The following is a 13607-nucleotide window of genomic DNA, read 5'->3' on the forward strand; positions in this document are numbered from 1 at the left end:
AATCTTCCTGTCTCGGCCCCATGAGTACTGGGATTTCAGATGTTCACCACCACGGCCAGCCTCCATAGAGATTTTTAAAGCTTCTTTAGCCAGTCAGCTCTGGTTTGTAGGCACAGGAATTTCTTTATTACAAATCAAACCCTCTAACTTGGAGTCCAGCTCCGTGCTTCTCCCGGGGGATGCTGGCCCACAATAAATAGTTTTGTGTCGAGTGTCTCCTGTTTTCTCTGGATGGCTTGGTTATAGTCTTTAAATATTTAAGAATGAATAGCAGGCATTTTCAGGGTGTAAAGAAATTAGGGATAAAGCGAGTATATTGGCTTTCAAAGTTTTTACTTAATAACGAGTTACTGGAAAGGTGATTTCAAGTTCTGGGTGAAGCTGGGTATACCGGTGGGATTGCTAACTGGCAGGTTCTGCTGGCGATCAGCTCTGCGCGGGACTTCTCCACTGCCGGAGCCTGAGGATCGGGGGCTGAGCCGGTGAGGGAGCGTGCAGAAGGGGATTGGAGGAACAAGGTGTGCCCGTACTTATTCACACTTCATTAAAGAAGTGTATAGCATGCCACCTGGGGCCTTGGTGTCTTCAGTTTTGGAGACTCTGGTTCAAAAACGCCACAGAACAACTCCCTAATCTCCTGCCAAAGGTGGGAGCTGGGAATTCCCCGGTGTAATTGGGTGGAGGAAGGTTACAGGCTCCAGTAGCTCCATATTCAGACTCAGAACTTTGCCATTTTCAGGTCCGTAATACCGAGGCCTTGGACCCGCAGGCTCTCGCAGGCATAGGCTGTAAGGCAGGAATCTCTTGCCGTTCTCGGCCCATCCCTTCTGAGCACTGGGTCTTGGTCTTCCTCCCTTACAGCTGGACCACTACTCCATTCACTCCTCATCTTCCAAAAATAGGCTGCAATCTCGAGTCCTCTTGGTCCTTTTTAAAACAATTTCTTAAATTCTCATTTTCAGCGGGATTTCTGTAGCGAGCAGAGATAAATGCCTTTGTTCAGACCACCATCTTTAACCGAGTCCTCCCTTTTATGTCCTCCTTCTTGGGCTCCCCTTTCTTAGAATGCTTTTCTCTTCTCTCTCTTTAATCAATTCATGGTCATCCTCACAGTCCAGATGAAATCTTCCGCTTCCTCCCCCTCTGCCCACCCCTTCCTTACAGAAACTTTAACTAAGCACCAGCCAGGTGCTTGCTAATGTGCTTGGTACTGAGATCACACTGATGAAAAGACACACAGCTTCTATTCTTGAGTCCAGCTCATTGTCTAGTGGCAAGACTATACAGTTGAGTAGCAACTGTTAGCGCATGGGTAATGAAATGAGTTGAGTAAGTGCTTGAGAGAGAGAGCACAGGGACTGAATGTGTTGGCCCCAAATTCATATGGTGAAACCTTAATTTCTAGTGTTATGGTATCAGGTGGTGGAGCCTTTGGAGAGGTTATTAGGTCAAAGGTATGGAATCCAGCATGGCGGGCGGCATGTACCTGTAATCTCTGTAGTTGGGAGGCTGAGAGAGGAGGATGGCAGGAGAGGCCAGCCTCAGCAAATTATTGAAATCCTATTTCAAAATAAAAAATAAAAGGGCTGGGGGTGTACCTTGGAGGTAGAATGCCCCTGGGTTCAATCCCTCATATCCGCCCTAAAAAAAAAAAAGTATGAAATTCTCACGAATGGGATTTGCACCTTTATGAAAGAGATCCCAGAGAGCCATCTCATGCAGCTATCAGGCAAGGACACAGGAAGCAGGTGCTGTCTGTGGCCCAGGAAGGGGGCCACAGACTGGCCAGACTGGATGTTCTGGAAGCTGGATTTGGGATTTCCCAGCTGCCTAGACTGCAAGCAATGAATTTCTATTGTCTAAGCCACCCACCCAGTCCATGTTAATTAATTATAGCAGACTGAACTGCCCAAGAAAGACACCTAATTCTGCCTGGAGGAGTCGAAAGACGTCCTGAGGGTGAACCCCCAAGAAGGTGTTTGCAACAGAGAGACCAGCGGGAGTTAAGTGGCGTGAAGGAAGCCTGGCTCTGGCTCTGCTGAGTCACGTGGTATTACAAATGCCAAATCATCTCCTGCCTCTGTGCTCCACCACCATATAAAATCTTACCACTTTACCATTTTTTTTAATGTGTGAAACTCAACTCTTGTCAGGTCCTTTGGTCTTGGCTTTTTAATATTGTAACATAATTGTCCAACTATGATTTCTGTGATTTACATATCTCAGAGGAAAAAAGGCCCCATCTGTCCTGCTTGCCCCCAAATTGAGCCAGTCTGTGTCTGTCCCTGAGCCCGGCTCTGCAGAGAATGCTGGGTGCCCACCCAGTTCTTCTGCCTGCTACCATGTTGCTGGGCTCCTTCCCCCTCCCATTTCTTTTCTTTCTTGAATTCCAAGCACCCACTATGCTTCCTTTCTTTTGCATTTCCAGGGAAAACACCCAAATTCAGTTTCAGTTGTCCTTGTTGAAGGTGATTCTGCCTGGGTTTCTACAGAATTGTCTTCCTCAATCAAGCAAATTTTGCCCACAGTCTTCCAGCTGTGGACCGGCCAGTCTTCAGCAGATACGAGGCCCCTGAGGTTGAGAAGCGTGACTCATTCCTGTTTATAACAGAGCATAATATATCACTTACAGTAAATCACTCCACATGTATTGCTGAGAGCTCAGGGCTTTGCAAAAATGTGATCATATTGAACCCCTGCATGGTGGTTTCTTTGGGCACATGCTAGCCAGCTTGACTCTTAAGTTGTTCCTAAGTTCGATTCTTCTAGTTGGTGACAAATGATGGTGGTAAGTACTGCACGACACCCACGATTCCATGTGCTGGACCGCATGCTTCCTTTCTATGGAGAATCCACAAACAACAGGCACAGGAACTACCTCCTTACCACCTCATCAGGGGTGGCGTTATAAGGGGCAAAGCATTCTGCTTATCTAGGGGCTCAGCAAAAGCCAAGGACCTCAAGTGAGAGGTTAGAGTGTGCCGTGCAGGTGCATACAGGCAATGGTAAAGGGGTGGTCACTGATATAGATACCATTTTCCATAGTGGACTAGAAGTTTATAAGCTCTTCGCCTCTGCCCTCTTTCTCTGTAATATTTTGCTCTTACCAGTGACCAGAAGGATTTCTGAAATTTCCTTTCACCATTCACTGGTCGGTGGTAGCAGGATTCAGTCTGACCAGTTCTACAAAAGATCCTTTTATGTATGTGTATGTGGTACTGGGGATTGAAGCCAGGGGAGTTCTACCTTTGAGCTACACCCCGAGCCCTGTTTTATTTTTTATTTTGAAAACTTTACTAAGCAACCTTATTAAGTTGCCATGAGGGTCATGTGATGTTTGTGAGGTTGGCCTCAAACCTATGATCCTCTTGTCTCAGTTTTCCAAGTACTGAGATTGTAGGTGTTTGCCACCACTAAAGGATTCCTTACTCAGCTGGGGTTGGCCAGTTCTTCCAAGGGAGAATACTAATGACAGTTTCTGGTTGTCAGTCCTGACAAGTTACAAGGTGTGATGGGTGGTCTCATTAATGACACTTGTATCAGTCAGGTGTGGTGGCTTAATCCCAGTACTTGGAAGGCTAAGACAGGAGGATTGCACAGGTTTGAAGCCAGCCTCAGCTACTTAGTGAGGCCCTTTGAAACTCAGTGAGACCCTGTTTTAAAATAAAGACTAAAAACTAGGGCTGGGGGTATCACTTGGAGGTAGAACCCCCTGGGTTCTATCTTTAGTACTGTAAAAAAAAATCACCCCTGCAAAAACCATAGTAATTATGATTATTTGTAGGCATCCTTCTGTTGGAAAGGATGTAAAAATTTTTTTCCTCCTCAGATCTGCGGACTTGAATATGTTGAAGAAAAGGGCTTTCTTAGAAATAGAAGCAGAACTTTTTGATATAATGCTTGAATCTCAAGTCGTAGGAAATTTCTGGGTTGTTTTTTCTTTTCTGTAGGATATGCCTTAAATTCTAAGCAGGTATTTAGATTTCTAAAATCTATACTAAACCCCTTCTGCTCAGAGTCTAGAAAAATACAGCAAATACAGGAAAATATTTTGAAAGGAAGAGACCACTTTCATTGCGGTATATTATTATAATTTTTCTATTCTGATTATAGTATACTGTTATAAATTTTCTGTTATAGTTATTGTTGATAATTTCTTACTATGCCTAACTCGTACATTAAAGTTTATTATAGGTATATATGCACAGGAAAAAACATAGTAAGCTAAGGTTTGGTATTATCTCTGATTTCAAGCATCCACTAGGTGTCTTGGAATGCATCCCCTAAAGATAAGACTACTTCTTTGATCTTAAGGCAAAATTCCTTCTTTTTTTTTTCACTAACACCACAATGCTTTTAATTAGAAAGATGTAAAATTGATATTTCTGCTGACTAGTGAATATACATTTATCTTTAGTCTTCATGGTCTCATTTGTTTTTTATTAATTTGCCAAACATTGATTTTTATTTTATTTTATTTTTCCATATTTTATTTTATTTATATGTGGAGCATATTGAAAATGGTGTACATTTAGATAGTGCTTCATGCCCTTATACCCAGGAGTGGTATAGCCGGATCAAATGGTGGCTCTATTCCCAGTTTTCTAAGGAATCTCCAAACTGATCTCCATAGCGTCTGAACTAGTCTGCACTCCCAACAACAGTGTAAAAGAGTTCCTCTTTCCCCCCTCCCAATAAAGAGTGTCCAGGTTAACCATACTATATCTATACTATTACACATATTCGTACATAGCTCCTCCATTGAACAACCTCAGCTTTTTTCCTCTCCTATCCTTCCATTCTAGCTTTGCTGAGATTTCCCCTCCATCATCTGGAGTCCCTCTGGTATGACCACTACTCTCTGCTTGGGCATATTAGAGAAAACACATGTCCCTTCTCTTTCTGTGCTTGACTAATCTCACTTAACATATGTTCTCCAGTTCCTTCCATTTTCTTGCAAATGCTATTCTTCTTTAAGGCTGAATAGAATTCCATTGTGTGTATTTCCCATAATTTTGCAATCCATTCATCTGTTGATGGAGATCTAGGTTGGCTCCATATTTTGGCTATTACAAACTGTGCTGCTATGAACATGGGTATGCATATGTTAATGTAGTTCTCTGATTTCAACCCCTTTGGAAAGATACCCAGGAGTGATATAGCTGGATCAAATGGTGGATCTATTCCCAATTTTCTAAGGAATCTCCAAACTGATCTCCACAGTGGCTGAACTACTTTGAACTCCCACCAACAGTGTAAAAGAGTTTCTCTTTCCCCACATCCTCACCAGAATTTGTTGTTCTTTGATTTCTTTATGCTTGCTACTATGATTGGGGTTAGATGGAATCTCAGCATAGTTTTTATTTGCATCTCCCTGATGGCCAATGATGTAGAACATCTTTTCATGTATCTATTGGCCATCTGTATCTCTTCTTTTGTGAAGTGTCTATTTAGTTTAGTTGCCTATTTCTTGATTGGGTTGTTTGTTATGCTAGTGTAGAGTCTTTTGAGCTCTTTGTATATTCTGGATATTAGCCCAGAGTGGTGTCTGGTAAAGATCTTCCATTCTGTAGGCTTCCTCTTTAGGTTCTTGATGGTTTTCTTTGATAAGAAGAAACTTTTTAGTTTGATGCAATCCCACTTGTTAATTCTTGCTTTAATTTCCTGCGCTTTGGGAGTCTTGTTGAGAAAGTTACTGTCTGTGCCTCTATGTTGGAGTGTTGATCCTATGCCCTCCCCTAATAACTTCACAGTCTCTGGTCTAATTTCTAAATCTTTGATCCATCTTGAGTTGATTCCTGTGCACGGTGAGAAGTAAGGATTTAGTTCCATCTTTCTACAAATGGATAGCCAGTTCTCCCAGCACCATTTGTTGAAAAGGCTGTCTTTTCTCCAGCGTATGGGTTTGGCCCCTTTGTCAAAGATCAATTGACTATAGATGTGTGGATTTGATTCTGTATCTTCTATTCTGTTCCACTGGTCAGTCTGCCTATTGTTGTGCCAATACCATGCTGTTTTTACTACTATTGCTCTATAGTATAATTTGAAGTCCGGGATTGTGATGCCTCCTGCCTGTTTCTTGTTGCTGAGAATTGCTTTGGCTATCCTGGGTCTTTTCTTTCTCTATAAAAAATACATAACTGATTTTTCCAGGTCTATGAGGAATGTTGCTGGTATTTTAATGGGAATTGCATTGAATCTATAGATCACTTTTGGCAGAATGGCCATTTTGATGATATTTATTCTGTCTATCCATGAGCATGGGAGATCTTTCCATCTTCCAAGGTCTTCCTCAATTTCTTTCTTTAATGTTTTGTAGTTTTCTCTGTAGAGGTCTTTTACATCTTTGCTTAGGTTTATTCCTAGGTATTTTATTGGTTATAGTAAACGGAATAGTTTTCTTTATTTCTTTCATTGTGGATTCATTGTTGGCATAAAGAAATGCAACTGATGTCTTTAGTTTGATTTTGTATCCTGCAACTTTGCTGAATTGGTTAATCAGTTCCAGAAGTCTTTTGGTTGAGTTCATTGGATCTTCTAGATAAAGAATCATATCACCTGCAAATAAGGATATTTTTAGTTCCTCTCTTCCTATTTGAATTCCTTTGATTTTCTTCTCTTGTCTCATTGCTGTGGCAAGAGTCCCAAGGACTCTATTGAAAAGGAGTGGTGATAATGGGCATCCTTGTCTTGTTCCTGACTTTAAAGGAAAATTCCTTCTTCTGCCAGGAAGCCATAGTCTTCGCTTGTAAGGCCTTCAAGCAATTGGGTGTGGCCCACTCAAGTCATCAAAAACAATCTCTTTTACTTAAAGTCAACTGAATGCAGATATTAACCACATCTACAAAATAATCAGATCACAGCAACACCTCTGTTAGTGTTTACTTGAATAATGGGTACTATGGCCAAGCCAAGTTGACACATAAAACTAACTACTATGGTAGGGAACTAGAGTTTTTGCAATGGGGCAGAAAGACAAAGAAGGAAAGGAAAGCTGTATTCCTGAGGTTGACTCCGTGGTATGCCGGAGAAGCAGGAGGGGGCACAATTATGTTGACTAACATCAGGGCCATGATGCTGAGACTTGGGAGGAATGAAGAGTAAGCTATTCAGCTGGAGTGAATGTGTGAATCAATTCAGGTTATATAAAGAATTTTCTATAAGCAAACAAATTCTGGTATTCCTAAATCCAAGTAAGTAGCCTTTCAGGATAGAAGGATGACCATGGTTCTGGGTTATAAAATCAGAATGGTAGAAATGTGTTTGTCTGGAAAAATCAAGACAGAAAATGCTGTGTCTTGAAACCTGAAGGAGTGTCTTAATAAATATCAATGGAGTCTAGAGATGGAGAATGGAGAGTAATTGTCCAGATTCTGTTATGACTAATTTAAGATGTGTAAAAAATTTGCTATTGACTATAGTGTGCTGGTTGTCTAATCACTGTATATTAGTAAATTTAAAAGTATTTACCAGCCGAGCATGGTGGTGCACACTTGTAATTTCAGTACTTGGGAGGCAGAGACAGGAGGATGGCAGGTTCCAAGCCAGCATCAGCAACTTAGTGAGGCTCTCATAAACTCAGTGAGACCCTGTTTTCAAACAAAAAATAAAAAAATAGGGCTGGGGGTGTGAACCTGGTTCAATCTCTAGTAACACACACACTTATTAAAGACTCACTCAGGATCCTATTCCCTTAACTCTGATCCTCTCAAAATATTTTACTACTGAACGGCTGGAAATTTTTCTTCCGGGGAGATTTTTTCAGGAACCCAACCATCTGGATTTGGGAGAGGGATTCTGCTAATACTTCCGACACTTATAGATTCATCATTGTGTATCTGATAGAGTATGTTTAATGGGACATTGGGAAAGATTTATGGTTCAATAATTAATGTGTTAGCATTATTGATATGTTTAACAAAACTCTTTTCCTTGTCACAGAAGACAGCCATTAACTTTTTCTAAATTAAGCGCATCAACTTTGATAGTTTAAGTAGATTTCTTCAGTGACCACTTACTGTTGAGATTCACAGTGTCTTCTAGTGTCTAACCTCCCCAACTATCCTCATTTGGTTTTTTTTTTAATAAAAGGAGAAAAAATAGGATGTTTTCTTTCTTTATCTTCTGTAATACTTCTTGAAGATAGCCCTAGTTAGAGAACATCACATGGTTGGCTCTAGATGGTCACTCAGATTTCAGTTTTTGTAGCTGTAATGGGCGTCAAATACAGAATGGGGTGCAAATAGAATCTGTAAGCTACCTTGTAAAATGGTCTCAATTTCTGTTTGGATACAAGTTCTTACCGCCTTCAGAAGCATGTGTACTTTCTGTAAACTTTTATTCTGGTTAAAAATTTAAAAGGGAGCTTACTTGTAATGTCTTTGGCATTAACTTAAAATGTAGTAGGCCTATAAAACAATCATTTAGATGCTATTAAAAGTATATGAATAATAAAACAGCTACAGTAAAAAAGTTTTAAAGAAGTAATATGGTCTCTCTTGGTAGCTCTCTCTTGCAGTCTTCTCGGGGCTGGGTGGCTATATTCTGGTTGTCATGGGTAATTAAATGTTATTTGGGATTCAGGGAACCTGGGCCCTCATCGTTTTTTCCTTCTTATTAGGAGTAAAGGCTGTGGGACATTTTCTGGGTCGTGAATGGCAACTGAACATTATGTAATAATATTGTTAAGAAATCACCTTGGGTTACTTTGTTTATATGAGATATTTATGAGTGTGCAAGATTTATGAGTTTGTTTTATAGATAAAACTCAAAGGCTTTAATAGTCCAGGCCATGGAAGGAATTTTGTGGGGTTAGGTGGATTAATTCTGGGTTTTGGAGCAAAGCAATCCCAGATTTGAATCTAGGTCCTGCTATTTAGGTACTTTGCAACCCTGGGAAAACTCCTTAGATTCTCTGTTGCTTTCTCCTTTTATAAAATGGGATTAATAGTAATGCCTATTTTGAGGAGTTACTGAGAGAGTTACTGAAGATAACATATATAGGGTATAGAGCATTTCCCTGGTAATATATTTAGTACCTAATAATGTTGGTGCTTTTTCTCCTTCTTGATATTATGAATGATCTCATATAATGTCTATGGTATTTAAATATAACATTTTTTTTATAGCTGTGAGGCAGAGCTGAGGTAAGAGTCTTGGGATTCTTAGAAGTCTGCCAAAGCATCTCCTGCTTTCTTTATGTGTGTGTGTATATGTGACTGGCTCTCCTTCTATATAGTTTAAATAATCTCTATTGCTTATAATAATGGGGACAATGTAAATACTATATAAACCATTGTTATGCAGAATCTGTCAGAGAATAATGACAAGGAAACCAAGTCTGTACACGTTCAGCAGAGATGGGACTCTTTGAGGCCTAACTACATAGTATGTGCCAGCGAGAATGTAACATTTTTGATTTAAGGTTGGTGGAATCTATGGATATGTGAGTATGAAGGACTGCACATAGAATATGCTTGTACACATGCACCAATTATGAGTATATAGGAAGCAAGAGATCACAACATGAACTCTTCTGTGGAGTTACCACTCAGAGAAAGGTACAGATCTGCGCCAGTGTCCTTCATGAACACCCCATCATACCACTTTCTTCTTCCCCAAATAATCGCAGTCCTGAATTTGTACACCATGAATTAGTTCCCCTTATTTATTTACTTATTTATTATTTATTTATTTATATTTATGTATTTATTTTTATTTATTTTTTGTGGCACCGGGGATTGAACCCAGCGTCATTTTACCTCTGACCTCAGATCTATTTTTAGTTTTTTATTTCGAAACAAGGTCTCATAGGTTAATAAGAATTCCACTACTTGCTGAGGCTGTCCTCGAAGTGCAACACAAAAACAAAAATAAAACAAAAACAAAAACTGTGTAGAAACTGAAATGCACTTTTTTTTGTGATTGGAGTCTTTCACTCACTCAAGAATTTTTTAAATAAGATTCATCCATGTAGTCTCTTATCAGATTTTTGCATTGTATTCCATTATATGAATGTACTTAACCATCTACTATTTTAAATTTTTATTTAAAATAATTTTTTTATTGGTGCATTGTAGTCATACATCTTAATGGAGTACGAGATGGTGGAGCATGCATGCACACATGGCTCAATCAGCTCGTACCCAGTTCCCGCCCCATTACTTTCCCCCTCCCTCCTCATGTTTGGGTTAGTGATTGACTTCGATATGTTTGTTAATGTGCATCATGTACATTAGGAAATCTTGCTCTTCCCTCCTCCCATCCCCTCAGTTCCTCCTATGACCCATTTTCTCCCTAGTCTTCGCATATTAGAAACAGCATCCTATTTCTTATTTTTTGTGACTGACTAATCTCACTTAGCACAATGTTCTCCAGTTTCATCCATGTTCTTGTAAATGATGTGATTGTGCTTTTCTTTATGGCTGAGTAAAATTCCATTGTGTGCATAGCCCGTAGTCTCGTAATCCATTCATTTGTGGATGGACATCTTGGCTTGTTCCGTAGTTTGGCAATGGTGAATTGTGCAGCTGCATGACAAGCTACAGTAGTGCTGCTTAAGGATGGGGACCCTTTCTGAGATCTTCGTTGCTAGGTGACTTGCTGTTGTGTGAACAATGAGTGAACTAGGAGAAACTCAGATGGCTGTGACATCGACATGCAGTACAATCTTCCAGAAGCACTGTCCCATTTGCAGTATGTCAGTGACCAAAACACTATTTTGTGGTTTGTGACTGTGTGATAACTCAGTGGGCTGGACCTTAGTGTGTGAGTATGTCTCAGTTTTTGTGGGCTAAGAGCCCAGGATGCTTTAGTGGGCTCTCTGCTTGAGAGTCTCAGGAAGCTGCAATCTGATTGGGGCTGCAGTCTACCTGAGGTACGGCGTTTTCTTTTCGGCTCACCTGGTTGCTGGCAGAATCCATTCCTTGTGGTTGTGGGACCAAGGCCACCCGCAGTTTCTTGTCCCAGTCATTTCCTCCAGGGACAGAAAGAAGTCTCTGACATTAGGGAGGGCTTAGTCCTCTTCTAAGGACTTTCAGTTGATTAACTCAGGCCCATACAGTATAATCACTCTTCTGTTTAAATAAAAATATTGATTTTGGACATTAATTACAGCTAAAAAATTCTTTCCCTTTTATTTTATCGCACTGGCTAGAAGTCAAGGTCCCACCTGTACTGTTGAAGTGGAGACTACATAAAGGTATATACAACAATCAAGAAGAAGATACCTAGAATTTTACCCTATTATTACTACAGGGCAGGAATTGGCACACTTTTCTGTGAAGGGTTGATAGTGAGCATTCTAGGTGTTATAGGTCAAATGGTCTTAGTTACAACTTTCAGACCCGTTGTAGCACTTCAGACAGTATGTAAATGAACAGGCACGGCCGAGTGTCAAGAAAGCTGCAGGAGTTTCTCAACTTATGATGAGGTTTACCCAAGGCAATCAACTTAAAGTAGGAAAGGTTTGTTTTTGGCTCACAGTTTCGGGGGTTTTAGTTTATAGCCATTTATCACTGGTGCTTTTGGGCCTGACATCATAGCAGGAGCAATGGCGAGGAAACTGTTTATCTTGTGGCAGCTGGGAGGTAGAGCAGAAGCGACTGAGGTTCCACGGTCCTCTTCAAGGGCATACCACATGATCTATGACCTCCTTCTAGGGTACACCCCTTGAAGGTTCCATTATCTCCCATGAGCCACTCAGGCTAAGGACCGAGTCTTCCACACATGGGCCTTTGGGGGATATATCTATACATGCCCAAAGTAGGCAATACCACTCCTTGGGGTGGGGGAATGCTGGAGGAATTCAGGGGGATGGTAGTAGCCTTGGGTACACTTAATAAAAATAAGGGAACAGTGGAAGCACCCAGGTTGGGGCACTGAATTTTTTTTGAAAAGGAGTGGTAAGCCAATAAGTTTGGATTGCAACCATGGCAATGTATATATGCCCTCCTCCCACAAAAGAGAAATACTGAATATCTGTATAACACCTTGCTCATTTTCTTCTATCTAAATGGCCACATTTCTATTGGAAAAGAACTTTAAAATTGTCAATCTCAGAAGTGCATAGTGTTTTTAATTTCTAAAGTTCACGGGTGAGAAGCAGTGTGTATTTTTATTACACCATAGCTGAAATTAGATATAAAGACAGGTTCTTCACCAACCACCAAGGGAGAGGCTGTGCCTGGGGCTGCACTATTTGTGCCTTTCCCAAAGTGGCTAAGGGGAGGCGTGGGAGTTGGACACCTGCCCCTAGGCCACTCGCCAAGCTCAGCACCCAGAGGCAAGACCTGCATACCTGCCAGCCTACCTGCCTAATGCGCACAAATGCTCTTTTTCTAATTTGCTCTTAAGGGCTCACATCAGTAAGATCCCTGTGCAAAGCTGATACTTTTGATATGATATTAATTTTTAGGGCTCAGCGTATATTTGGCATTCTTTAGAAGCCAGTCTCTGCCTGGGTCTTTGCAACCTAAGGAATGTTTTATAAAAGAGAATAGGAAGAATCAATATCCATTCCTTGTTCTTAATTTTCTTGTGTTCACTGTACTTACGGACATTAGGAATACAACCTCCAGTTGGCCTACTAATGGCTTAATGGGGAAGAGCCATTTGGAGTTTGGGGAAGAATGAGTTCTTGCTGACCTAAGAGACTCATACTTTCAGCTGGGGCCCCTAGGGCTGATGGAGGTCAGGGTGGCTGTCACTCAGAGAGCTCATGTGAGTGACAGGTGGGACGAAGCATCTGATGATCTCTCCTGGCTGCAATACCAATGTCCAGCAAAGAAAGGAACAGCAAAGCCCAAAAGCAGATTGAGATCTAAAAAGACACTTAGCATTTTTATAGAAATAAATTTCAGGTTACATTATCAGCCAGATAAATACAGACCATCAGGACCAGCCTCTTTCTCAGATCTGTAAAATTAAAGCTTAGCCATAATGAAATATTCATACACGCTGGACTGATACCCCATTTGTACTAGCTGTTTCTCATCTGATATGTGATACACTGGAATTACAGGTAGGTGTGAGGTTTTCTCAATTGTGATATAATAGTGCACCCAGAAAGGATAATGATTAAAAACCTCTCAATATGTTCTGGCAAGTCCAATTAGTTATTCATAGCACTGTGGCTTTAGAAATACCAATGACTTAAGAAAAAAGAACCTGGCACTTATGTTGAATTTCTTCAAAATAAGTGGAATTTTCATTTAATCATGCACATAATTTTCTAGATTAATCACTTCTTTTTTTGTGTGGTACACACAAAAAAGGAATTCTATCTCTGAGCTACACCCTCAGCCCTATTTTATTTTGAAACAGGGTCTCACTAATTTGTGAAGGGCCTCACAAGGTTGCTGAGGTTGGCTGAAACCTGTAATCCTTCTGTCTCAGACTTTCAAGTAGTGGGATTACAGGTGTGCGCCACTGCACCTGGCTTGGATTAATCACTTCTATTGCTCATAAGACTCTGGGAGACAATTGCTTTGCAGTGTTAACTCACTACTCTTAGAGTAACATCAACTTGGAGGTTAGGATTTTAACATGTGAATTTTTGTGGGGGAGGATATAGACATTGAGACCATAGCAATTTGTAAACATAAAAT

This window comes from Muscardinus avellanarius, assembly GCF_963383645.1.
Source record: "Muscardinus avellanarius genome assembly, chromosome: 13".
Classification (NCBI taxonomy): domain Eukaryota; kingdom Metazoa; phylum Chordata; class Mammalia; order Rodentia; family Gliridae; genus Muscardinus; species Muscardinus avellanarius.